The 27,399-nt window shown below is 33.9% G+C and overlaps 1 long non-coding RNA gene across 20 annotated transcripts in view; it reads right to left on the bottom strand.

The window, feature by feature from the left end:
• Positions 1-682: 682 nt before the first annotated feature.
• Positions 683-27,399, bottom strand: part of LOC127918152 (uncharacterized) — a 31,995-nt gene continuing 5,278 nt past the window's right edge. For 6 of the 20 annotated variants that reach the window (XR_008099138.1, XR_008099141.1, XR_008099143.1 and 3 more), the window contains 4 exons: positions 19,139-19,406; positions 8,265-8,530; positions 2,451-2,584; positions 1,521-1,908 (listed from right to left, as the gene is read on the bottom strand). This is a non-coding gene — a long non-coding RNA (uncharacterized LOC127918152). The other 14 variants (XR_008099139.1, XR_008099140.1, XR_008099142.1 and 11 more) reach the window with 9 other exon arrangements.

The following is a 27,399-nucleotide window of genomic DNA, read 5'->3' as shown; positions in this document are numbered from 1 at the left end:
TCAAACATGATTTAGACCTTGTTTTTTATGGAAAAGTGGTTATTTCTGTAGTTTAATTGCTGCAGTTTGCTGAAAATGGTCCCTAATCATCTAGTTTGAACAGTTATCTTGAAAACATTGTATCCAGAGTGCATCAAACATGATTTAGACCTTGTTTTTTATGGAAAAGTGGTTTTTCTGTAGTTTAATTGCTGCAGTTTGCTGAAAATGGTCCCTAATCGTCTAGTTTGAACAGTTATGTTGAAAACATTGTATCCAGAGTGCATCAAACATGATTTAGACCTTGTTTTTTATGGAAAAGTGGTTATTTCTGTAGTTTAATTGCTGCAGTTTGCTGAAAATGGTCCACAGTGTTATAATCATCTAGTTTGAACAGTTATGTTGAAAACATTGTATCCAGAGTGCATCAAACATGATTTAGACCTTGTTTTTTATGGAAAAGTGGTTATTTCTGTAGTTCAATTGCTGCAGTTTGCTGAAAATGGTCCCAGTGTTCCTAATCATCTAGTTTGAACAGTTATGTTGAAAACATTGTATTTCAGAGTGCAACAAACATGATTTAGACCTTGTTTTTTTTATGGAAAAGTGGTTTTTCTGTAGTTTAATGCTGAAACTTTGCTGAAGTTTGCTGAAAATGGTCCTAATCATCTAGTTTGAACAGTTCTGTAAAAACATTGTATCCAGAGTGCATCAAACATGATTTAGACCTTGTTTTTTATGGAAAAGTGGTTATTTCTGTAGTTTAATTGCTGCAGTTTGCTGAAAATGGTCCCTATATCGTCTAGTTTGAACAGTTATGTTGAAAACATTGTATCCAGAGTGCATCAAACATGATTTAGACCTTGTTTTTTATGGAAAAGTGGTTATTTCTGTAGTTTAATTGCTGCAGTTTGCTGAAAATGGTCCCTATATCGTCTAGTTTGAACAGTTATGTTGAAAACATTGTATCCAGAGTGCATCAAACATGATTTAGACCTTGTTTTTTATGGAAAAGTGGTTATTTCTGTAGTTTAATTGCTGCAGTTTGCTGAAAATGGTCCCTATCGTCTCTAGTTTGAACAGTTATGTTGAAAACATTGTATCCAGAGTGCATCAAACATGATTTAGACCTTGTTTTTTATGGAAAAGTGGTTATTTCTGTAGTTTAATTGCTGCAGTTTGCTGAAAATGGTCCCTATCGTCTAGTTTGAACAGTTATGTTGAAAACATTGTATCCAGAGTGCATCAAACATGATTTAGACCTTGTTTTTTATGGAAAAGTGGTTATTTCTGTAGTTTAATTGCTGCAGTTTGCTGAAAATGGTCCCTATATCGTCTAGTTTGAACAGTTATGTTGAAAACATTGTATCCAGAGTGCATCAAACATGATTTAGACCTTGTTTTTTTATGGAAAAGTGGTTATTTCTGTAGTTTAATTGCTGCAGTTTGCTGAAAATGGTCCCTATATCGTCTAGTTTGAACAGTTATGTTGAAAACATTGTATCCAGAGTGCATCAAACATGATTTAGACCTTGTTTTATGGAAAAGTGGTTATTTCTGTAGTTTAATTGCTGCAGTTTGCTGAAAATGGTCCCTATCGTCTAGTTTGAACAGTTATGTTGAAAACATTGTATCCAGAGTGCATCAAACATGATTTAGACCTTGTTTTTTATGGAAAAGTGGTTATTTCTGTAGTTTAATTGCTGCAGTTTGCTGAAAATGGTCCCTATATCGTCTAGTTTGAACAGTTATGTTGAAAACATTGTATCCAGAGTGCATCAAACATGATTTAGACCTTGTTTTTTATGGAAAAGTGGTTATTTCTCTAGTTTAATTGCTGCAGTTTGCTGAAAATGGTCCCTATATCGTCTAGTTTGAACAGTTATGTTGAAAACATTGTATCCAGAGTGCATCAAACATGATTTAGACCTTGTTTTTTATGGAAAAGTGGTTATTTCTGTAGTTTAATTGCTGCAGTTTGCTGAAAATGGTCCCTGTTCGTCATCTAGTTTGAACAGTTATGTTGAAAACATTGTATCCAGAGTGCATCAAACATGATTTAGACCTTGTTTTTTATGGAAAAGTGGTTATTTCTGTAGTTTAATTGCTGCAGTTTGCTGAAAATGGTCCCTATATCATCTAGTTTGAACAGTTATGTTGAAAACATTGTATCCAGAGTGCATCAAACATGATTTAGACCTTGTTTTTTATGGAAAAGTGGTTATTTCTGTAGTTTAATTGCTGCAGTTTGCTGAAAATGGTCCCTGTTCCTATCATCTAGTTTGAACAGTTATGTTGAAAACATTGTATCCAGAGTGCATCAAACATGATTTAGACCTTGTTTTTTATGGAAAAGTGGTTATTTCTGTAGTTTAATTGCTGCAGTTTGCTGAAAATGGTCCCTATATCGTCTAGTTTGAACAGTTATGTTGAAAACATTGTATCCAGAGTGCATCAAACATGATTTAGACCTTGTTTTTTATGGAAAAGTGGTGATTTCTGTAGTTTAATTGCTGCAGTTTGCTGAAAATGGTCCCTATATCGTCTAGTTTGAACAGTTATGTTGAAAACATTGTATCCAGAGTGCATCAAACATGATTTAGACCTTGTTTTATGGAAAAGTGGTTATTTCTGTAGTTTAATTGCTGCAGTTTGCTGAAAATGGTCCCTATATCGTCTAGTATGAACAGTTATGTTGAAAACATTGTATCCAGAGTGCATCAAACATGATTTAGACCTTGTTTTTTATGGAAAAGTGGTTATTTCTGTAGTTTAATTGCTGCAGTTTGCTGAAAATGGTCCCTGTTCCTAATCATCTAGTTTGAACAGTTATGTTGAAAACATTGTATCCAGAGTGCATCAAACATGATTTAGACCTTGTTTTTTATGGAAAAGTGGTTATTTCTGTAGTTTAATTGCTGCAGTTTGCTGAAAATGGTCCCTGTTCCTAATCATCTAGTTTGAACAGTTATGTTGAAAACATTGTATCCAGAGTGCATCAAACATGATTTAGACCTTGTTTTTTATGGAAAAGTGGTTATTTCTGTAGTTTAATTGCTGCAGTTTGCTGAAAATGGTCCCTAATCATCTAGTTTGAACAGTTATGTTGAAAACATTGTATCCAGAGTGCATCAAACATGATTTAGACCTTGTTTTTTATGGAAAAGTGGTTATTTCTGTAGTTTAATTGCTGCAGTTTGCTGAAAATGGTCCCTAATCATCTAGTTTGAACAGTTATGTTGAAAACATTGTATCCAGAGTGCATCAAACATGATTAGACCTTGTTTTTTATGGAAAAGTGGTTATTTCTGTAGTTTAATTGCTGCAGTTTGCTGAAAATGGTCCCTGTTTCTATCGTCTAGTTTGAACAGTTATGTTGAAAACATTGTATCCAGAGTGCATCAAACATGATTTAGACCTTGTTTTTTATGGAAAAGTGGTTATTTCTGTAGTTTAATTGCTGCAGTTTGCTGAAAATGGTCCCTATCATCTAGTTTGAACAGTTATGTTGAAAACATTGTATCCAGAGTGCATCAAACATGATTTAGACCTTGTTTTTTATGGAAAAGTGGTTATTTCTGTAGTTTAATTGCTGCAGTTTGCTGAAAATGGTCCCTAATCATCTAGTTTGAACAGTTATGTTGAAAACATTGTATCCAGAGTGCATCAAACATGATTTAGACCTTGTTTTTTATGGAAAAGTGGTTATTTCTGTAGTTTAATTGCTGCAGTTTGCTGAAAATGGTCCCTAGTGTTCCTATCATCTATTTTGAACAGTTATGTTGAAAACATTGTATCCAGAGTGCATCAAACATGATTTAGACCTTGTTTTTTATGGAAAAGTGGTTATTTCTGTAGTTTAATTGCTGCAGTTTGCTGAAAATGGTCCCTATATCGTCTAGTTTGAACAGTTATGTTGAAAACATTGTATCCAGAGTGCATCAAACATGATTTAGACCTTGTTTTTTATGGAAAAGTGGTTTTTCTGTAGTTTAATTGCTGCAGTTTGCTGAAAATGGTCCCTAATCATCTAGTTTGAACAGTTCTGTAAAACATTGTATCCAGAGTGCATCAAACATGATTTTAGACCTTGTTTTTTATGGAAAAGTGGTTATTTCTGTAGTTTAATTGCTGCAGTTTGCTGAAAATTGTCCACAGTGTTCCTAATCATCTAGTTTGAACAGTTATGTAAAAACATTGTATCCAGAGTGCATCAAACATGATTTAGACCTTGTTTTTTATGGAAAAGTGGTTATTTCTGTAGTTTAATTGCTGCAGTTTGCTGAAAATGGTCCCTAATCGTCTAGTTTGAACAGTTATGTTGAAAACATTGTATCCAGAGTGCATCAAACATGATTTAGACCTTGTTTTTTATGGAAAAGTGGTTATTTCTGTAGTTTAATTGCTGCAGTTTGCTGAAAATGGTCCCTATCGTCTAGTTTGAACAGTTATGTTGAAAACATTGTATCCAGAGTGCATCAAACATGATTTAGACCTTGTTTTTTATGGAAAAGTGGTTATTTCTGTAGTTTAATTGCTGCAGTTTGCTGAAAATGGTCCCTATGTCATCTAGTTTGAACAGTTATGTTGAAAACATTGTATCCAGAGTGCATCAAACATGATTTAGACCTTGTTTTTGGAAAAGTGGTTATTTCTGTAGTTTAATTGCTGCAGTTTGCTGAAAATGGTCCCTATCATCTAGTTTGAACAGTTATGTTGAAAACATTGTATCCAGGTGCATCAAACATGATTTAGACCTTGTTTTTTATGGAAAAGTGGTTATTTCTGTAGTTTAATTGCTGCAGTTTGCTGAAAATGGTCCCTATCGTCTAGTTTGAACAGTTATGTTGAAAACATTGTATCCAGAGTGCATCAAACATGATTTAGACCTTGTTTTTGGAAAAGTGGTTATTTCTGTAGTTTAATTGCTGCAGTTTGCTGAAAATGGTCCCAGTGTTCCTAATCATCTAGTTTGAACAGTTATGTTGAAAACATTGTATCCAGAGTGCATCAAACATGATTTAGACCTTGTTTTTTTATGGAAAAGTGGTTATTTCTGTAGTTTAATTGCTGCAGTTTGCTGAAAATGGTCCACAGTGTTCCTAATCATCTAGTTTGAACAGTTATGTTGAAAACATTGTATCCAGAGTGCATCAAACATGATTTAGACCTTGTTTTTGGAAAAGTGGTTATTTCTGTAGTTTAATTGCTGCAGTTTGCTGAAAAGTCCACAGTGTTCCTATCATCTAGTTTGAACAGTTATGTTGAAAACATTGTATCCAGAGTGCATCAAACATGATTTAGACCTTGTTTTTTATGGAAAAGTGGTTTTTCTGTAGTTTAATTGCTGCAGTTTGCTGAAAATGGTCCCTAATCATCTAGTTTGAACAGTTATGTTGAAAACATTGTATCCAGAGTGCATCAAACATGATTTTAGACCTTGTTTTTGGAAAAGTGGTTATTTCTGTAGTTTAATTGCTGCAGTTTGCTGAAAATGGTCCCTGTTTCTATCGTCTAGTTTGAACAGTTATGTTGAAAACATTGTATCCAGAGTGCATCAAACATGATTTAGACCTTGTTTTTTATGGAAAAGTGGTTATTTCTGTAGTTTAATTGCTGCAGTTTGCTGAAAATGGTCCCTATCGTCTAGTTTGAACAGTTATGTTGAAAACATTGTATCCAGAGTGCATCAAACATGATTTAGACCTTGTTGTTATGGAAAAGTGGTTATTTCTGTAGTTTAATTGCTGCAGTTTGCTGAAAATGGTCCCTAATCATCTAGTTTGAACAGTTATGTTGAAAACATTGTATCCAGAGTGCATCAAACATGATTTAGACCTTGTTTTTTATGGAAAAGTGGTTATTTCTGTAGTTTAATTGCTGCAGTTTGCTGAAAATGGTCCACAGTGTTCCTAATCATCTAGTTTGAACAGTTATGTTGAAAAATTGTATCCAGAGTGCATCAAACATGATTTTAGACCTTGTTTTTGGAAAAGTGGTTATTTCTGTAGTTTAATTGCTGCAGTTTGCTGAAAATTGTCCATGTGTTCCTACCATCTAGTTTGAACAGTTCTGTTGAAAACATTGTATCCAGAGTGCATCAAACATGATTTAGACCTTGTTTTTTATGGAAAAGTGGTTTTTCTGTAGTTTAATTGCTGCAGTTTGCTGAAAATGGTCCCTGTTCCTAATCATCTAGTTTGAACAGTTATGTTGAAAACATTGTATCCAGAGTGCATCAAACATGATTTAGACCTTGTTTTTGGAAAAGTGGTTATTTCTGTAGTTTAATTGCTGCAGTTTGCTGAAAATGGTCCCTGTTCGTCTAGTTTGAACAGTTATGTTGAAAACATTGTATCCAGAGTGCATCAAACATGATTTAGACCTTGTTTTTTATGGAAAAGTGGTTATTTCTGTAGTTTAATTGCTGCAGTTTGCTGAAAATGGTCCCTATATCATCTAGTTTGAACAGTTATGTTGAAAACATTGTATCCAGAGTGCAACAAACATGATTTAGACCTTGTTTTTTATGGAAAAGTGGTTTTTCTGTAGTTTAATTGCTGCAGTTTGCTGAAAATGGTCCCTATCAGTCTAGTTTGAACAGTTAACAGTTCTGTAAAACATTGTATCCAGAGTGCATCAAACATGATTTTAGACCTTGTTTTTTATGGAAAAGTGGTTATTTCTGTGTTTAATTGCTGCAGTTTGCTGAAAATGGTCCCTGTTCGTCTCTAGTTTGAACAGTTATGTTGAAAACATTGTATCCAGAGTGCATCAAACATGATTTAGACCTTGTTTTTTATGGAAAAGTGGTTATTTCTGTAGTTTAATTGCTGCAGTTTGCTGAAAATGGTCCCTGTTCCTATCATCTAGTTTGAACAGTTATGTTGAAAACATTGTATCCAGAGTGCATCAAACATGATTTAGACCTTGTTTTTTATGGAAAAGTGGTTATTTCTGTAGTTTAATTGCTGCAGTTTGCTGAAAATGGTCCCAGTGTTCCTAATCATCTAGTTTGAACAGTTATGTTGAAAACATTGTATCCAGAGTGCATCAAACATGATTTAGACCTTGTTTTTTATGGAAAAGTGGTTATTTCTGTAGTTTAATTGCTGCAGTTTGCTGAAAATGGTCCCTAATCATCTAGTTTGAACAGTTATGTTGAAAACATTGTATCCAGAGTGCATCAAACATGATTTAGACCTTGTTTTTTATGGAAAAGTGGTTATTTCTGTAGTTTAATTGCTGCAGTTTGCTGAAAATGGTCCCTATCGTCTAGTTTGAACAGTTATGTTGAAAACATTGTATCCAGAGTGCATCAAACATGATTTAGACCTTGTTTTTTATGGAAAAGTGGTTATTTCTGTAGTTTAATTGCTGCAGTTTGCTGAAAATGGTCCCTATAGTGTCTAGTTTGAACAGTTATGTTGAAAACATTGTATCCAGAGTGCATCAAACATGATTTAGACCTTGTTTTTTATGGAAAAGTGGTTATTTCTGTAGTTTAATTGCTGCAGTTTGCTGAAAATGGTCCACAGTGTTCCTAATCATCTAGTTTGAACAGTTATGTTGAAAACATTGTATCCAGAGTGCATCAAACATGATTTAGACCTTGTTTTTGGAAAAGTGGTTATTTCTGTAGTTTAATTGCTGCAGTTTGCTGAAAATGGTCCCTGTTCCTATCGTCTAGTTTGAACAGTTATGTTGAAAACATTGTATCCAGAGTGCATCAAACATGATTTAGACCTTGTTTTTTATGGAAAAGTGGTTATTTCTGTAGTTTAATTGCTGCAGTTTGCTGAAAATGGTCCCTAATCATCTAGTTTGAACAGTTATGTTGAAAACATTGTATCCAGAGTGCATCAAACATGATTTAGACCTTGTTTTTGGAAAAGTGGTTATTTCTGTAGTTTAATTGCTGCAGTTTGCTGAAAATGGTCCCTGTTCGTACCATCTAGTTTGAACAGTTATGTTGAAAACATTGTATCCAGAGTGCATCAAACATGATTTAGACCTTGTTTTTTATGGAAAAGTGGTTATTTCTGTAGTTTAATTGCTGCAGTTTGCTGAAAATGGTCCCTAATCATCTAGTTTGAACAGTTATGTTGAAAACATTGTATCCAGAGTGCATCAAACATGATTTAGACCTTGTTTTTTATGGAAAAGTGGTTATTTCTGTAGTTTAATTGCTGCAGTTTGCTGAAAATGGTCCCTGTTCCTATCATCTAGTTTGAACAGTTATGTTGAAAACATTGTATCCAGAGTGCATCAAACATGATTTAGACCTTGTTTTTTATGGAAAAGTGGTTATTTCTGTAGTTTAATTGCTGCAGTTTGCTGAAAATGGTCCCTATCGTCTAGTTTGAACAGTTATGTTGAAAACATTGTATCCAGAGTGCATCAAACATGATTTAGACCTTGTTTTTTATTGAAAAGTGGTTATTTCTGTAGTTTAATTGCTGCAGTTTGCTGAAAATGGTCCCTATATCGTCTAGTTTGAACAGTTATGTTGAAAACATTGTATCCAGAGTGCATCAAACATGATTTAGACCTTGTTTTTTATGGAAAAGTGGTTATTTCTGTAGTTTAATTGCTGCAGTTTGCTGAAAATGGTCCCTATCGTCTAGTTTGAACAGTTATGTTGAAAACATTGTATCCAGAGTGCATCAAACATGATTTAGACCTTGTTTTTATGGAAAAGTGGTTATTTCTGTAGTTTAATTGCTGCAGTTTGCTGAAAATGGTCCCTGTTCGTCTAGTTTGAACAGTTATGTTGAAAACATTGTATCCAGAGTGCATCAAACATGATTTAGACCTTGTTTTTTATGGAAAAGTGGTTATTTCTGTAGTTTAATTGCTTGCAGTTTGTCTGAAAATGGTCCCTAATCATCTAGTTTGAACAGTTATGTTGAAAACATTGTATCCAGAGTGCATCAAACATGATTTAGACCTTGTTTTTTATGGAAAAGTGGTTATTTCTGTAGTTTAATTGCTGCAGTTTGCTGAAAATGGTCCCTGTTCCTAATCATCTAGTTTGAACAGTTATGTTGAAAACATTGTATCCAGAGTGCATCAAACATGATTTAGACCTTGTTTTTTATGGAAAAGTGGTTATTTCTGTAGTTTAATTGCTGCAGTTTGCTGAAAATGGTCCCTATCATCTAGTTTGAACAGTTATGTTGAAAACATTGTATCCAGAGTGCATCAAACATGATTTAGACCTTGTTTTTTATGGAAAAGTGGTTATTTCTGTAGTTTAATTGCTGCAGTTTGCTGAAAATGGTCCCTATAATCATCTAGTTTGAACAGTTATGTTGAAAACATTGTATCCAGAGTGCATCAAACATGATTTAGACCTTGTTTTTTATGGAAAAGTGGTTATTTCTGTAGTTTAATTGCTGCAGTTTGCTGAAAATGGTCCCTATCATCTAGTTTGAACAGTTATGTTGAAAACATTGTATCCAGAGTGCATCAAACATGATTTAGACCTTGTTTTTTATGGAAAAGTGGTTATTTCTGTAGTTTAATTGCTGCAGTTTGCTGAAAATGGTCCCTATCGTCTAGTTTGAACAGTTATGTTGAAAACATTGTATCCAGAGTGCATCAAACATGATTTAGACCTTGTTTTTTATGGAAAAGTGGTTATTTCTGTAGTTTAATTGCTGCAGTTTGCTGAAAATTGTCCATGTTCCTAATCATCTAGTTTGAACAGTTATGTTGAAAACATTGTATCCAGAGTGCATCAAACATGATTTAGACCTTGTTTTTTATGGAAAAGTGGTTATTTCTGTAGTTTAATTGCTGCAGTTTGCTGAAAATGGTCCCTAGTGTCTAGTTTGAACAGTTATGTTGAAAACATTGTATCCAGAGTGCATCAAACATGATTTAGACCTTGTTTTTTATGGAAAAGTGGTTATTTCTGTAGTTTAATTGCTGCAGTTTGCTGAAAATGGTCCACAGTGTTCCTAATCATCTAGTTTGAACAGTTATGTTGAAAACATTGTATCCAGAGTGCATCAAACATGATTTAGACCTTGTTTTTTATGGAAAAGTGGTTATTTCTGTAGTTTAATTGCTGCAGTTTGCTGAAAATTGTCCCTAGTGTTCCTAATCATCTAGTTTGAACAGTTATGTTGAAAACATTGTATCCAGAGTGCATCAAACATGATTTAGACCTTGTTTTTTATGGAAAAGTGGTTTTTTCTGTAGTTTAATTGCTGCAGTTTGCTGAAAATGGTCCCATCGTCTAGTTTGAACAGTTATGTTGAAAACATTGTATCCAGAGTGCATCAAACATGATTTAGACCTTGTTTTTTATGGAAAAGTGGTTATTTCTGTAGTTTAATTGCTGCAGTTTGCTGAAAATGGTCCACAGTGTTTCTATCATCTAGTTTGAACAGTTATGTTGAAAACATTGTATCCAGAGTGCATCAAACATGATTTAGACCTTGTTTTTGGAAAAGTGGTTATTTCTGTAGTTTAATTGCTGCAGTTTGCTGAAAATGGTCCCTATAGTGTTCCTAATCATCTAGTTTGAACAGTTATGTTGAAAACATTGTATCCAGAGTGCATCAAACATGATTTAGACCTTGTTTTATGGAAAAGTGGTTATTTCTGTAGTTTAATTGCTGCAGTTTGCTGAAAATGGTCCCTATATCGTCTAGTTTGAACAGTTATGTTGAAAACATTGTATCCAGAGTGCATCAAACATGATTTAGACCTTGTTTTTTATGGAAAAGTGGTTATTTCTGTAGTTTAATTGCTGCAGTTTGCTGAAAATGGTCCCTATCGTCTAGTTTGAACAGTTATGTTGAAAACATTGTATCCAGAGTGCATCAAACATGATTTAGACCTTGTTTTTTATGGAAAAGTGGTTATTTCTGTAGTTTAATTGCTGCAGTTTGCTGAAAATGGTCCCTGTTCCTAATCATCTAGTTTGAACAGTTATGTTGAAAACATTGTATCCAGAGTGCATCAAACATGATTTAGACCTTGTTTTTTATGGAAAAGTGGTTATTTCTGTAGTTTAATTGCTGCAGTTTGCTGAAAATGGTCCCTAATCGTCTAGTTTGAACAGTTATGTTGAAAACATTGTATCCAGAGTGCATCAAACATGATTTAGACCTTGTTTTTGGAAAAGTGGTTATTTCTGTAGTTTAATTGCTGCAGTTTGCTGAAAATGGTCCCTAGTGTCTCAGTTTGAACAGTTATGTTGAAAACATTGTATCCAGAGTGCATCAAACATGATTTAGACCTTGTTTTTTATGGAAAAGTGGTTATTTCTGTAGTTTAATTGCTGCAGTTTGCTGAAAATGGTCCCTGTTCCTAATCGTCTAGTTTGAACAGTTATGTTGAAAACATTGTATCCAGAGTGCATCAAACATGATTTAGACCTTGTTTTTTATGGAAAAGTGGTTATTTCTGTAGTTTAATTGCTGCAGTTTGCTGAAAATGGTCCCTATAATCATCTAGTTTGAACAGTTATGTTGAAAACATTGTATCCAGAGTGCATCAAACATGATTTAGACCTTGTTTTTTATGGAAAAGTGGTTATTTCTGTAGTTTAATTGCTGCAGTTTGCTGAAAATGGTCCCTATGTCTATCGTCTAGTTTGAACAGTTATGTTGAAAACATTGTATCCAGAGTGCATCAAACATGATTTAGACCTTGTTTTTTATGGAAAAGTGGTTATTTCTGTAGTTTAATTGCTGCAGTTTGCTGAAAATGGTCCCTATCGTCTAGTTTGAACAGTTATGTTGAAAACATTGTATCCAGAGTGCATCAAACATGATTTAGACCTTGTTTTTTTATGGAAAAGTGGTTATTTCTGTAGTTTAATTGCTGCAGTTTGCTGAAAATGGTCCCTATCGTCTAGTTTGAACAGTTATGTTGAAAACATTGTATCCAGAGTGCATCAAACATGATTTAGACCTTGTTTTTTATGGAAAAGTGGTTATTTCTGTAGTTTAATTGCTGCAGTTTGCTGAAAATGGTCCCTATCGTCTAGTTTGAACAGTTATGTTGAAAACATTGTATCCAGAGTGCATCAAACATGATTTAGACCTTGTTTTTTATGGAAAAGTGGTTATTTCTGTAGTTTAATTGCTGCAGTTTGCTGAAAATGGTCCCTATCATCTAGTTTGAACAGTTATGTAAAAACATTGTATCCAGAGTGCATCAAACATGATTTAGACCTTGTTTTTTATGGAAAAGTGGTTATTTCTGTAGTTTAATTGCTGCAGTTTGCTGAAAATGGTCCCTGTTCCTAATCATCTAGTTTGAACAGTTATGTTGAAAACATTGTATCCAGAGTGCATCAAACATGATTTAGACCTTGTTTTTTATGGAAAAGTGGTTATTTCTGTAGTTTAATTGCTGCAGTTTGCTGAAAATTGTCCACAGTGTTCCCTATCATCTAGTTTGAACAGTTATGTTGAAAACATTGTATCCAGAGTGCATCAAACATGATTTAGACCTTGTTTTTTATGGAAAAGTGGTTATTTCTGTAGTTTAATTGCTGCAGTTTGCTGAAAAACATGGTCCCTAATCGTCTAGTTTGAACAGTTATGTTGAAAACATTGTATCCAGAGTGCATCAAACATGATTTAGACCTTGTTTTTTATGGAAAAGTGGTTATTTCTGTAGTTTAATTGCTGCAGTTTGCTGAAAATGGTCCCTATTTCGTCTAGTTTGAACAGTTATGTTGAAAACATTGTATCCAGAGTGCATCAAACATGATTTAGACCTTGTTTTTTATGGAAAAGTGGTTATTTCTGTAGTTTAATTGCTGCAGTTTGCTGAAAATGGTCCCTATGTTCTAGTTTGAACAGTTATGTTGAAAACATTGTATCCAGAGTGCATCAAACATGATTTAGACCTTGTTTTTGGAAAAGTGGTTATTTCTGTAGTTTAATTGCTGCAGTTTGCTGAAAATGGTCCCTATGTTTCTATCGTCTAGTTTGAACAGTTATGTTGAAAACATTGTATCCAGAGTGCATCAAACATGATTTAGACCTTGTTTTTTATGGAAAAGGGTTATTTCTGTAGTTTAATTGCTGCAGTTTGCTGAAAATGGTCCCTATCATCGTCTAGTTTGAACAGTTATGTTGAAAACATTGTATCCAGAGTGCATCAAACATGATTTAGACCTTGTTTTTTATGGAAAAGTGGTTATTTCTGTAGTTTAATTGCTGCAGTTTGCTGAAAATGGTCCCTATCATCTAGTTTGAACAGTTATGTTGAAAACATTGTATCCAGAGTGCATCAAACATGATTTAGACCTTGTTTTTTATGGAAAAGTGGTTATTTCTGTAGTTTAATTGCTGCAGTTTGCTGAAAATGGTCCCTGTTCGTCTAGTTTGAACAGTTATGTTGAAAACATTGTATCCAGAGTGCATCAAACATGATTTAGACCTTGTTTTTGGAAAAGTGGTTATTTCTGTAGTTTAATTGCTGCAGTTTGCTGAAAATGGTCCCTGTTCCTATCATCTAGTTTGAACAGTTCTGTTGAAAACATTGTATCCAGAGTGCATCAAACATGATTTAGACCTTGTTTTTTATGGAAAAGTGGTTATTTCTGTAGTTTAATTGCTGCAGTTTGCTGAAAATGGTCCCTATCGTCTAGTTTGAACAGTTATGTTGAAAACATTGTATCCAGAGTGCATCAAACATGATTTAGACCTTGTTTTTTATGGAAAAGTGGTTATTTCTGTAGTTTAATTGCTGCAGTTTGCTGAAAATGGTCCCTAATCGTCTAGTTTGAACAGTTATGTTGAAAACATTGTATCCAGAGTGCATCAAACATGATTTAGACCTTGTTTTTTATGGAAAAGTGGTTATTTCTGTAGTTTAATTGCTGCAGTTTGCTGAAAATGGTCCCTAATCGTCTAGTTTGAACAGTTATGTTGAAAACATTGTATCCAGAGTGCATCAAACATGATTTAGACCTTGTTTTTTATGGAAAAGTGGTTATTTCTGTAGTTTAATTGCTGCAGTTTGCTGAAAATGGTCCCTAGTGTTTCCTATCATCTAGTTTGAACAGTTATGTTGAAAACATTGTATCCAGAGTGCATCAAACATGATTTAGACCTTGTTTTTTATGGAAAAGTGGTTATTTCTGTAGTTTAATTGCTGCAGTTTGCTGAAAATGGTCCATATCGTCTAGTTTGAACAGTTATGTTGAAAACATTGTATCCAGAGTGCATCAAACATGATTTAGACCTTGTTTTTTATGGAAAAGTGGTTATTTCTGTAGTTTAATTGCTGCAGTTTGCTGAAAATGGTCCCTATATCGTCTAGTTTGAACAGTTATGTTGAAAACATTGTATCCAGAGTGCATCAAACATGATTTAGACCTTGTTTTTTATGGAAAAGTGGTTATTTCTGTAGTTTAATTGCTGCAGTTTGCTGAAAATGGTCCCTATATCGTCTAGTTTGAACAGTTATGTTGAAAACATTGTATCCAGAGTGCATCAAACATGATTTAGACCTTGTTTTTTATGGAAAAGTGGTTATTTCTGTAGTTTAATTGCTGCAACTTGCTGAAAATGTCCACAGTCCCTAATCATCTAGTTTGAACAGTTCTGTAAAAACTGAGTGCATCAAACATGATTTAGACCTTGTTTTTTATGGAAAAGTGGTTTTTCTGTAGTTTAATTGCTGCAGTTTGCTGAAAATGGTCCCTATCGTCTAGTTTGAACAGTTATGTTGAAAACATTGTATCCAGAGTGCATCAAACATGATTTAGACCTTGTTTTTTATGGAAAAGTGGTTATTTCTGTAGTTTAATTGCTGCAGTTTGCTGAAAATGGTCCCTATTCCTATCGTCTAGTTTGAACAGTTATGTTGAAAACATTGTATCCAGAGTGCATCAAACATGATTTAGACCTTGTTTTTTATGGAAAAGTGGTTATTTCTGTAGTTTAATTGCTGCAGTTTGCTGAAAATGGTCCCTATATCGTCTAGTTTGAACAGTTATGTTGAAAACATTGTATCCAGAGTGCATCAAACATGATTTAGACCTTGTTTTTTATGGAAAAGTGGTTATTTCTGTAGTTTAATTGCTGCAGTTTGCTGAAAATGGTCCCTATATCGTCTAGTTTGAACAGTTATGTTGAAAACATTGTATCCAGAGTGCATCAAACATGATTTAGACCTTGTTTTTTATGGAAAAGTGGTTATTTCTGTAGTTTAATTGCTGCAAAAAATGGTCCCTGTCGTCTAGTTTGAACAGTTATGTTGAAAACATTGTATCCAGAGTGCATCAAACATGATTTAGACCTTGTTTTTTATGGAAAAGTGGTTATTTCTGTAGTTTAATTGCTGCAGTTTGCTGAAAATGGTCCCAGTATCGTCTAGTTTGAACAGTTATGTTGAAAACATTGTATCCAGAGTGCATCAAACATGATTTAGACCTTGTTTTTTATGGAAAAGTGGTTATTTCTGTAGTTTAATTGCTGCAGTTTGCTGAAAATGGTCCCTGTTCCTATCGTCTAGTTTGAACAGTTATGTTGAAAACATTGTATCCAGAGTGCATCAAACATGATTTAGACCTTGTTTTTTATGGAAAAGTGGTTATTTCTGTAGTTTAATTGCTGCAGTTTGCTGAAAATGGTCCCTATCGTCTAGTTTGAACAGTTATGTTGAAAACATTGTATCCAGAGTGCATCAAACATGATTTAGACCTTGTTTTTTATGGAAAAGTGGTTATTTCTGTAGTTTAATTGCTGCAGTTTGCTGAAAATGGTCCCTATCGTCTAGTTTGAACAGTTATGTTGAAAACATTGTATCCAGAGTGCATCAAACATGATTTAGACCTTGTTTTTTATGGAAAAGTGGTTATTTCTGTAGTTTAATTGCTGCAGTTTGCTGAAAATGGTCCCTGTTCCTATCGTCTAGTTTGAACAGTTATGTTGAAAACTTGTATCCAGAGTGCATCAAACATGATTTAGACCTTGTTTTTTATGGAAAAGTGGTTATTTCTGTAGTTTAATTGCTGCAGTTTGCTGAAAATGGTCCCTATCGTCTAGTTTGAACAGTTATGTTGAAAACATTGTATCCAGAGTGCATCAAACATGATTTAGACCTTGTTTTTTATGGAAAAGTGGTTATTTCTGTAGTTTAATTGCTGCAGTTTGCTGAAAATGGTCCCTAATCATCTAGTTTGAACAGTTATGTTGAAAACATTGTATCCAGAGTGCATCAAACATGATTTAGACCTTGTTTTTTATGGAAAAGTGGTTATTTCTGTAGTTTAATTGCTGCAGTTTGCTGAAAATGGTCCCTATCGTCTAGTTTGAACAGTTATGTTGAAAACATTGTATCCAGAGTGCATCAAACATGATTTAGACCTTGTTTTTTATGGAAAAGTGGTTATTTCTGTAGTTTAATTGCTGCAGTTTGCTGAAAATGGTCCCTATCGTCTAGTTTGAACAGTTATGTTGAAAACATTGTATCCAGAGTGCATCAAACATGATTTAGACCTTGTTTTTTATGGAAAAGTGGTTATTTCTGTAGTTTAATTGCTGCAGTTTGCTGAAAATGGTCCCTATCGTCTAGTTTGAACAGTTATGTTGAAAACATTGTATCCAGAGTGCATCAAACATGATTTAGACCTTGTTTTTTATGGAAAAGTGGTTATTTCTGTAGTTTAATTGCTGCAGTTTGCTGAAAATGGTCCCTATCGTCTAGTTTGAACAGTTATGTTGAAAACATTGTATCCAGAGTGCATCAAACATGATTTAGACCTTGTTTTTTATGGAAAAGTGGTTATTTCTGTAGTTTAATTGCTGCAGTTTGCTGAAAATGGTCCCTATGTTTCTATCGTCTAGTTTGAACAGTTATGTTGAAAACATTGTATCCAGAGTGCATCAAACATGATTTAGACCTTGTTTTTTATGGAAAAGTGGTTATTTCTGTAGTTTAATTGCTGCAGTTTGCTGAAAATGGTCCCTATCGTCTAGTTTGAACAGTTATGTTGAAAACATTGTATCCAGAGTGCATCAAACATGATTTAGACCTTGTTTTTTATGGAAAAGTGGTTTTCTGTAGTTTAATTGCTGCAGTTTGCTGAAAATGGTCCCTAATCGTCTAGTTTGAACAGTTATGTTGAAAACATTGTATTTCAGAGTGCATCAAACATGATTTAGACCTTGTTTTTTATGGAAAAGTGGTTTTTCTGTAGTTTAATTGCTGCAGTTTGCTGAAATTTGTCTAGTTTGAACAGTTATGAACAGTTCTGAAAACATTGTATCCAGAGTGCATCAAACATGATTTAGACCTTGTTTTTTATGGAAAAGTGGTTATTTCTGTAGTTTAATTGCTGCAGTATGCTGAAAATGGTCCCTATATCGTCTAGTTTGAACAGTTATGTTGAAAACATTGTATCCAGAGTGCATCAAACATGATTTAGACCTTGTTTTTTTATGGAAAAGTGGTTATTTCTGTAGTTTAATTGCTGCAGTTTGCTGAAAATGGTCCCTATCGTCTAGTTTGAACAGTTATGTTGAAAACATTGTATCCAGAGTGCATCAAACATGATTTAGACCTTGTTTTTTATGGAAAAGTGGTTATTTCTGTAGTTTAATTGCTGCAGTTTGCTGAAAATGGTCCCTATTCCTAATCGTCTAGTTTGAACAGTTATGTTGAAAACATTGTATCCAGAGTGCATCAAACATGATTTAGACCTTGTTTTTTATGGAAAAGTGGTTATTTCTGTAGTTTAATTGCTGCAGTTTGCTGAAAATGGTCCCTATCGTCTAGTTTGAACAGTTATGTTGAAAACATTGTATCCAGAGTGCATCAAACATGATTTAGACCTTGTTTTTTATGGAAAAGTGGTTATTTCTGTAGTTTAATTGCTGCAGTTTGCTGAAAATGGTCCCTAATCGTCTAGTTTGAACAGTTATGTTGAAAACATTGTATCCAGAGTGCATCAAACATGATTTAGACCTTGTTTTTTATGGAAAAGTGGTTATTTCTGTAGTTTAATTGCTGCAGTTTGCTGAAAATGGTCCCTATCGTCTAGTTTGAACAGTTATGTTGAAAACATTGTATCCAGAGTGCATCAAACATGATTTAGACCTTGTTTTTGGAAAAGTGGTTATTTCTGTAGTTTAATTGCTGCAGTTTGCTGAAAATGGTCCCTATATCGTCTAGTTTGAACAGTTATGTTGAAAACATTGTATCCAGAGTGCATCAAACATGATTTAGACCTTGTTTTTGGAAAAGTGGTTATTTCTGTAGTTTAATTGCTGCAGTTTGCTGAAAATGGTCCCTGTTCCTAATCATCTAGTTTGAACAGTTATGTTGAAAACATTGTATCCAGAGTGCATCAAACATGATTTAGACCTTGTTTTTTATGGAAAAGTGGTTATTTCTGTAGTTTAATTGCTGCAGTTTGCTGAAAATGGTCCCTATGTTCTATCGTCTAGTTTGAACAGTTATGTTGAAAACATTGTATCCAGAGTGCATCAAACATGATTTAGACCTTGTTTTTTATGAAAAGTGGTTATTTCTGTAGTTTAATTGCTGCAGTTTGCTGAAAATGGTCCCTATCGTCTAGTTTGAACAGTTATGTTGAAAACATTGTATCCAGAGTGCATCAAACATGATTTAGACCTTGTTTTTTATGGAAAAGTGGTTATTTCTGTAGTTTAATTGCTGCAGTTTGCTGAAAATGGTCCCTATCGTCTAGTCTAGTTTGAACAGTTATGTTGAAAACATTGTATCCAGAGTGCATCAAACATGATTTAGACCTTGTTTTTTATGGAAAAGTGGTTATTTCTGTAGTTTAATTGCTGCAGTTTGCTGATGGTCCCAGTGTTCCTCTAGTTTGAACAGTTATGTTGAAAACATTGTATCCAGAGTGCATCAAACATGATTTAGACCTTGTTTTTTATGGAAAAGTGGTTATTTCTGTAGTTTAATTGCTGCAGTTTGCTGAAAATGGTCCCTAATCGTCTAGTTTGAACAGTTATGTTGAAAACATTGTATCCAGAGTGCATCAAACATGATTTAGACCTTGTTTTTTATGGAAAAGTGGTTATTTCTGTAGTTTAATTGCTGCAGTTTGCTGAAAATGGTCCCTATTCCTAATCGTCTAGTTTGAACAGTTATGTTGAAAACATTGTATCCAGAGTGCATCAAACATGATTTAGACCTTGTTTTTTATGGAAAAGTGGTTATTTCTGTAGTTTAATTGCTGCAGTTTGCTGAAAATGGTCCCTATATCGTCTAGTTTGAACAGTTATGTTGAAAACATTGTATCCAGAGTGCATCAAACATGATTTAGACCTTGTTTTTTATGGAAAAGTGGTTATTTCTCTAGTTTAATTGCTGCAGTTTGCTGAAAATGGTCCCTATATCGTCTAGTTTGAACAGTTATGTTGAAAACATTGTATCCAGAGTGCATCAAACATGATTTAGACCTTGTTTTATGGAAAAGTGGTGATTTCTGTAGTTTAATTGCTGCAGTTTGCTGAAAATGGTCCCTATCGTCTAGTTTGAACAGTTATGTTGAAAACATTGTATCCAGAGTGCATCAAACATGATTTAGACCTTGTTTTTTATGGAAAAGTGGTTATTTCTGTAGTTTAATTGCTGCAGTTTGCTGAAAATGGTCCCTATCGTCTAGTTTGAACAGTTATGTTGAAAACATTGTATCCAGAGTGCATCAAACATGATTTAGACCTTGTTTTTGGAAAAGTGGTTATTTCTGTAGTTTAATTGCTGCAGTTTGCTGAAAATGGTCCCTAATCGTCTAGTTTGAACAGTTATGTTGAAAACATTGTATCCAGAGTGCATCAAACATGATTTAGACCTTGTTTTTTATGGAAAAGTGGTTATTTCTGTAGTTTAATTGCTGCAGTTTGCTGAAAATGGTCCCTGTTCCTAATCGTCTAGTTTGAACAGTTATGTTGAAAACATTGTATCCAGAGTGCATCAAACATGATTTAGACCTTGTTTTTTATGGAAAAGTGGTTATTTCTGTAGTTTAATTGCTGCAGTTTGCTGAAAATGGTCCCTGTTCGTCTAGTTTGAACAGTTATGTTGAAAACATTGTATCCAGAGTGCATCAAACATGATTTAGACCTTGTTTTTTATGGAAAAGTGGTTATTTCTGTAGTTTAATTGCTGCAGTTTGCTGAAAATGGTCCCTAATCGTCTAGTTTGAACAGTTATGTTGAAAACATTGTATCCAGAGTGCATCAAACATGATTTAGACCTTGTTTTTTATGGAAAAGTGGTTATTTCTGTAATTCAAATTGCTGCAGTTTGCTGAAAATGGTCCCTGTTCGTCTAGTTTGAACAGTTATGTTGAAAACATTGTATCCAGAGTGCATCAAACATGATTTAGACCTTGTTTTTTATGGAAAAGTGGTTATTTCTAGTTTAATTGCTGCAGTTTGCTGAAAATGGTCCCTTCTATCATCGTCTAGTTTGAACAGTTATGTTGAAAACATTGTATCCAGAGTGCATCAAACATGATTTAGACCTTGTTTTTTGGAAAAGTGGTTATTTCTGTAGTTTAATTGCTGCAGTTTGCTGAAAATGGTCCCTATATCGTCTAGTTTGAACAGTTATGTTGAAAACATTGTATCCAGAGTGCATCAAACATGATTTAGACCTTGTTTTTTATGGAAAAGTGGTTATTTCTGTAGTTTAATTGCTGCAGTTTGCTGAAAATGGTCCCTATCGTCTAGTTTGAACAGTTATGTTGAAAACATTGTATCCAAGTGCATCAAACATGATTTAGACCTTGTTTTTTATGGAAAAGTGGTTATTTCTGTAGTTTAATTGCTGCAGTTTGCTGAAAATGGTCCCTATCGTCTAGTTTGAACAGTTATGTTGAAAACATTGTATCCAGAGTGCATCAAACATGATTTAGACCTTGTTTTTTATGGAAAAGTGGTTATTTCTGTAGTTTAATTGCTGCAGTTTGCTGAAAATGGTCCCTAATCATCTAGTTTGAACAGTTATGTTGAAAACATTGTATCCAGAGTGCATCAAACATGATTTAGACCTTGTTTTTGGAAAAGTGGTTATTTCTGTAGTTTAATTGCTGCAGTTTGCTGAAAATGGTCCCTATCGTCTAGTTTGAACAGTTATGTTGAAAACATTGTATCCAGAGTGCATCAAACATGATTTAGACCTTGTTTTTTATGGAAAAGTGGTTATTTCTGTAGTTTAATTGCTGCAGTTTGCTGAAAATTGTCCACAGTGTTCCTATCGTCTAGTTTGAACAGTTATGTTGAAAACATTGTATCCAGAGTGCATCAAACATGATTTAGACCTTGTTTTTTATGGAAAAGTGGTTATTTCTGTAGTTTAATTGCTGCAGTTTGCTGAAAATGGTCCCTAATCATCTAGTTTGAACAGTTATGTTGAAAACATTGTATCCAGAGTGCATCAAACATGATTTAGACCTTGTTTTTTATGGAAAAGTGGTTATTTCTGTAGTTTAATTGCTGCAGTTTGCTGAAAATGGTCCACAGTATCGTCTAGTTTGAACAGTTATGTTGAAAACATTGTATCCAGAGTGCATCAAACATGATTTAGACCTTGTTTTTTATGGAAAAGTGGTTATTTCTGTTTAATTGCTGCAGTTTGCTGAAAATGGTCCCTATCGTCTAGTTTGAACAGTTATGTTGAAAACATTGTATCCAGAGTGCATCAAACATGATTTAGACCTTGTTTTTGGAAAAGTGGTTATTTCTGTAGTTTAATTGCTGCAGTTTGCTGAAAATGGTCCCTATCGTCTAGTTTGAACAGTTATGTTGAAAACATTGTATCCAGAGTGCATCAAACATGATTTAGACCTTGTTTTTTATGAAAAAGTGGTTATTTCTGTAGTTTAATTGCTGCAGTTTGCTGAAAATGGTCCCTATTCCTCTAGTTTGAACAGTTATGTTGAAAACATTGTATCCAGAGTGCATCAAACATGATTTAGACCTTGTTTTTTATGGAAAAGTGGTTATTTCTGTAGTTTAATTGCTGCAGTTTGCTGAAAATGGTCCCTGTTCCTATCGTCTAGTTTGAACAGTTATGTTGAAAACATTGTATCCAGAGTGCATCAAACATGATTTAGACCTTGTTTTTTATGGAAAAGTGGTTATTTCTGTAGTTTAATTGCTGCAGTTTGCTGAAAATGGTCCCTAATCGTCTAGTTTGAACAGTTATGTTGAAAACATTGTATCCAGAGTGCATCAAACATGATTTAGACCTTGTTTTTTATGGAAAAGTGGTTATTTCTGTAGTTTAATTGCTGCAGTTTGCTGAAAATGGTCCCTATCGTCTATCATCTAGTTTGAACAGTTATGTTGAAAACATTGTATCCAGAGTGCATCAAACATGATTTAGACCTTGTTTTTTATGGAAAAGTGGTTATTTCTGTAGTTTAATTGCTGCAGTTTGCTGAAAATGGTCCCTATCGTCTAGTTTGAACAGTTATGTTGAAAACATTGTATCCAGAGTGCATCAAACATGATTTAGACCTTGTTTTTTATGGAAAAGTGGTTATTTCTGTAGTTTAATTGCTGCAGTTTGCTGAAAATGGTCCCTATCGTCTAGTTTGAACAGTTATGTTGAAAACATTGTATCCAGAGTGCATCAAACATGATTTAGACCTTGTTTTTTATGGAAAAGTGGTTATTTCTGTTTAATTGCTGCAGTTTGCTGAAAATGGTCCCTATATCGTCTAGTTTGAACAGTTATGTTGAAAACATTGTATCCAGAGTGCATCAAACATGATTTAGACCTTGTTTTTTATGGAAAAGTGGTTATTTCTGTAGTTTAATTGCTGCAGTTTGCTGAAAATGGTCCACAGTGTTCCTATCGTCTAGTTTGAACAGTTATGTTGAAAACATTGTATCCAGAGTGCATCAAACATGATTTAGACCTTGTTTTTTATGGAAAAGTGGTTATTTCTGTAGTTTAATTGCTGCAGTTTGCTGAAAATGGTCCCTATCGTCTAGTTTGAACAGTTATGTTGAAAACATTGTATCCAGAGTGCATCAAACATGATTTAGACCTTGTTTTTTATGGAAAAGTGGTTATTTCTGTAGTTTGCTGCAGTTTGCTGAAAATGGTCCCTATATCGTCTAGTTTGAACAGTTATGTTGAAAACATTGTATCCAGAGTGCATCAAACATGATTTAGACCTTGTTTTTTATGGAAAAGTGGTTATTTCTGTAGTTTAATTGCTGCAGTTTGCTGAAAATGGTCCCTATCGTCTAGTTTGAACAGTTATGTTGAAAACATTGTATCCAGAGTGCATCAAACATGATTTAGACCTTGTTTTTTATGGAAAAGTGGTTATTTCTGTAGTTTAATTGCTGCAGTTTGCTGAAAATGGTCCCTATCGTCTAGTTTGAACAGTTATGTTGAAAACATTGTATCCAGAGTGCATCAAACATGATTTAGACCTTGTTTTTTATGGAAAAGTGGTTATTTCTGTAGTTTAATTGCTGCAGTTTGCTGAAAATGGTCCCTATCGTCTAGTTTGAACAGTTATGTTGAAAACATTGTATCCAGAGTGCATCAAACATGATTTAGACCTTGTTTTTTATGGAAAAGTGGTTATTTCTGTAGTTTAATTGCTGCAGTTTGCTGAAAATGGTCCCTATCGTCTAGTTTGAACAGTTATGTTGAAAACATTGTATCCAGAGTGCATCAAACATGATTTAGACCTTGTTTTTTATGGAAAAGTGGTTATTTCTGTAGTTTAATTGCTGCAGTTTGCTGAAAATGGTCCCTATTCCTATCGTCTAGTTTGAACAGTTATGTTGAAAACATTGTATCCAGAGTGCATCAAACATGATTTAGACCTTGTTTTTTATGGAAAAGTGGTTATTTCTGTAGTTTAATTGCTGCAGTTTGCTGAAAATGGTCCCTATCGTCTAGTTTGAACAGTTATGTTGAAAACATTGTATCCAGAGTGCATCAAACATGATTTAGACCTTGTTTTTTATGGAAAAGTGGTTATTTCTGTAGTTTAATTGCTGCAGTTTGCTGAAAATGGTCCCTATCGTCTAGTTTGAACAGTTATGTTGAAAACATTGTATCCAGAGTGCATCAAACATGATTTAGACCTTGTTTTTTATGGAAAAGTGGTTATTTCTGTAGTTTAATTGCTGCAGTTTGCTGAAAATGGTCCCTGTATCGTCTAGTTTGAACAGTTATGTTGAAAACATTGTATCCAGAGTGCATCAAACATGATTTAGACCTTGTTTTTTATGGAAAAGTGGTTATTTCTGTAGTTTAATTGCTGCAGTTTGCTGAAAATGGTCCCTATTCCTAATCGTCTAGTTTGAACAGTTATGTTGAAAACATTGTATCCAGAGTGCATCAAACATGATTTAGACCTTGTTTTTTATGGAAAAGTGGTTATTTCTGTAGTTTAATTGCTGCAGTTTGCTGAAAATGGTCCCTATCGTCTAGTTTGAACAGTTATGTTGAAAACATTGTATCCAGAGTGCATCAAACATGATTTAGACCTTGTTTTTTATGGAAAAGTGGTTATTTCTGTAGTTTAATTGCTGCAGTTTGCTGAAAATGGTCCCTATGTTTCTATCGTCTAGTTTGAACAGTTATGTTGAAAACATTGTATCCAGAGTGCATCAAACATGATTTAGACCTTGTTTTTTATGGAAAAGTGGTTATTTCTGTAGTTTAATTGCTGCAGTTTGCTGAAAATGGTCCCTATCGTCTAGTTTGAACAGTTATGTTGAAAACATTGTATCCAGAGTGCATCAAACATGATTTAGACCTTGTTTTTTATGGAAAAGTGGTTATTTCTGTAGTTTAATTGCTGCAGTTTGCTGAAAATGGTCCCTATCGTCTAGTTTGAACAGTTATGTTGAAAACATTGTATCCAGAGTGCATCAAACATGATTTAGACCTTGTTTTTTATGGAAAAGTGGTTATTTCTGTAGTTTAATTGCTGCAGTTTGCTGAAAATGGTCCCTGTATCGTCTAGTTTGAACAGTTATGTTGAAAACATTGTATCCAGAGTGCATCAAACATGATTTAGACCTTGTTTTTTATGGAAAAGTGGTTATTTCTGTAGTTTAATTGCTGCAGTTTGCTGAAAATGGTCCCTATCGTCTAGTTTGAACAGTTATGTTGAAAACATTGTATCCAGAGTGCATCAAACATGATTTAGACCTTGTTTTTTATGGAAAAGTGGTTATTTCTGTAGTTTAATTGCTGCAGTTTGCTGAAAATGGTCCCTATCGTCTAGTTTGAACAGTTATGTTGAAAACATTGTATCCAGAGTGCATCAAACATGATTTAGACCTTGTTTTTTATGGAAAAGTGGTTATTTCTGTAGTTTAATTGCTGCAGTTTGCTGAAAATGGTCCCTGTTCCTATCGTCTAGTTTGAACAGTTATGTTGAAAACATTGTATCCAGAGTGCATCAAACATGATTTAGACCTTGTTTTTTATGGAAAAGTGGTTATTTCTGTAGTTTAATTGCTGCAGTTTGCTGAAAATGGTCCCTATCGTCTAGTTTGAACAGTTATGTTGAAAACATTGTATCCAGAGTGCATCAAACATGATTTAGACCTTGTTTTTTATGGAAAAGTGGTTATTTCTGTAGTTTAATTGCTGCAGTTTGCTGAAAATGGTCCCTATTCGTCTAGTTTGAACAGTTATGTTGAAAACATTGTATCCAGAGTGCATCAAACATGATTTAGACCTTGTTTTTTATGGAAAAGTGGTTATTTCTGTAGTTTAATTGCTGCAGTTTGCTGAAAATGGTCCCTATCGTCTAGTTTGAACAGTTATGTTGAAAACATTGTATCCAGAGTGCATCAAACATGATTTAGACCTTGTTTTTTATGGAAAAGTGGTTATTTCTGTAGTTTAATTGCTGCAGTTTGCTGAAAATGGTCCCTATCGTCTAGTTTGAACAGTTATGTTGAAAACATTGTATCCAGAGTGCATCAAACATGATTTAGACCTTGTTTTTTATGGAAAAGTGGTTATTTCTGTAGTTTAATTGCTGCAGTTTGCTGAAAATGGTCCCTATCGTCTAGTTTGAACAGTTATGTTGAAAACATTGTATCCAGAGTGCATCAAACATGATTTAGACCTTGTTTTTTATGGAAAAGTGGTTATTTCTGTAGTTTAATTGCTGCAGTTTGCTGAAAATGGTCCCTATCGTCTAGTTTGAACAGTTATGTTGAAAACATTGTATCCAGAGTGCATCAAACATGATTTAGACCTTGTTTTTTATGGAAAAGTGGTTATTTCTGTAGTTTAATTGCTGCAGTTTGCTGAAAATGGTCCCTATATCGTCTAGTTTGAACAGTTATGTTGAAAACATTGTATCCAGAGTGCATCAAACATGATTTAGACCTTGTTTTTTATGGAAAAGTGGTTATTTCTGTAGTTTAATTGCTGCAGTTTGCTGAAAATGGTCCCTATCGTCTAGTTTGAACAGTTATGTTGAAAACATTGTATCCAGAGTGCATCAAACATGATTTAGACTTGTTTTTTATGGAAAAGTGGTTATATTTCTGTAGTTTAATTGCTGCAGTTTGCTGAAAATGGTCCCTATCGTCTAGTTTGAACAGTTATGTTGAAAACATTGTATCCAGAGTGCATCAAACATGATTTAGACCTTGTTTTTTATGGAAAAGTGGTTATTTCTGTAGTTTAATTGCTGCAGTTTGCTGAAAATGGTCCCTATATCGTCTAGTTTGAACAGTTATGTTGAAAACATTGTATCCAGAGTGCATCAAACATGATTTAGACCTTGTTTTTTATGGAAAAGTGGTTATTTCTGTAGTTTAATTGCTGCAGTTTGCTGAAAATGGTCCCTATCGTCTAGTTTGAACAGTTATGTTGAAAACATTGTATCCAGAGTGCATCAAACATGATTTAGACCTTGTTTTTTATGGAAAAGTGGTTATTTCTGTAGTTTAATTGCTGCAGTTTGCTGAAAATGGTCCCTAGTGTTCTATCGTCTAGTTTGAACAGTTATGTTGAAAACATTGTATCCAGAGTGCATCAAACATGATTTAGACCTTGTTTTTTATGGAAAAGTGGTTATTTCTGTAGTTTAATTGCTGCAGTTTGCTGAAAATGGTCCCTATCGTCTAGTTTGAACAGTTATGTTGAAAACATTGTATCCAGAGTGCATCAAACATGATTTAGACCTTGTTTTTTATGGAAAAGTGGTTATTTCTGTAGTTTAATTGCTGCAGTTTGCTGAAAATGGTCCCTATCGTCTAGTTTGAACAGTTATGTTGAAAACATTGTATCCAGAGTGCATCAAACATGATTTAGACCTTGTTTTTTATGGAAAAGTGGTTATTTCTGTAGTTTAATTGCTGCAGTTTGCTGAAAATGGTCCCTATCGTCTAGTTTGAACAGTTATGTTGAAAACATTGTATCCAGAGTGCATCAAAACAT

The sequence above is a fragment of the Oncorhynchus keta genome, unplaced genomic scaffold, assembly GCF_023373465.1.
Source record: "Oncorhynchus keta strain PuntledgeMale-10-30-2019 unplaced genomic scaffold, Oket_V2 Un_contig_1341_pilon_pilon, whole genome shotgun sequence".
Lineage (NCBI taxonomy): Eukaryota > Metazoa > Chordata > Actinopteri > Salmoniformes > Salmonidae > Oncorhynchus > Oncorhynchus keta.
The sequence above is the reverse complement of the archived record's forward strand: the minus strand, read 5'-3'. Positions and strand labels throughout refer to the sequence as shown.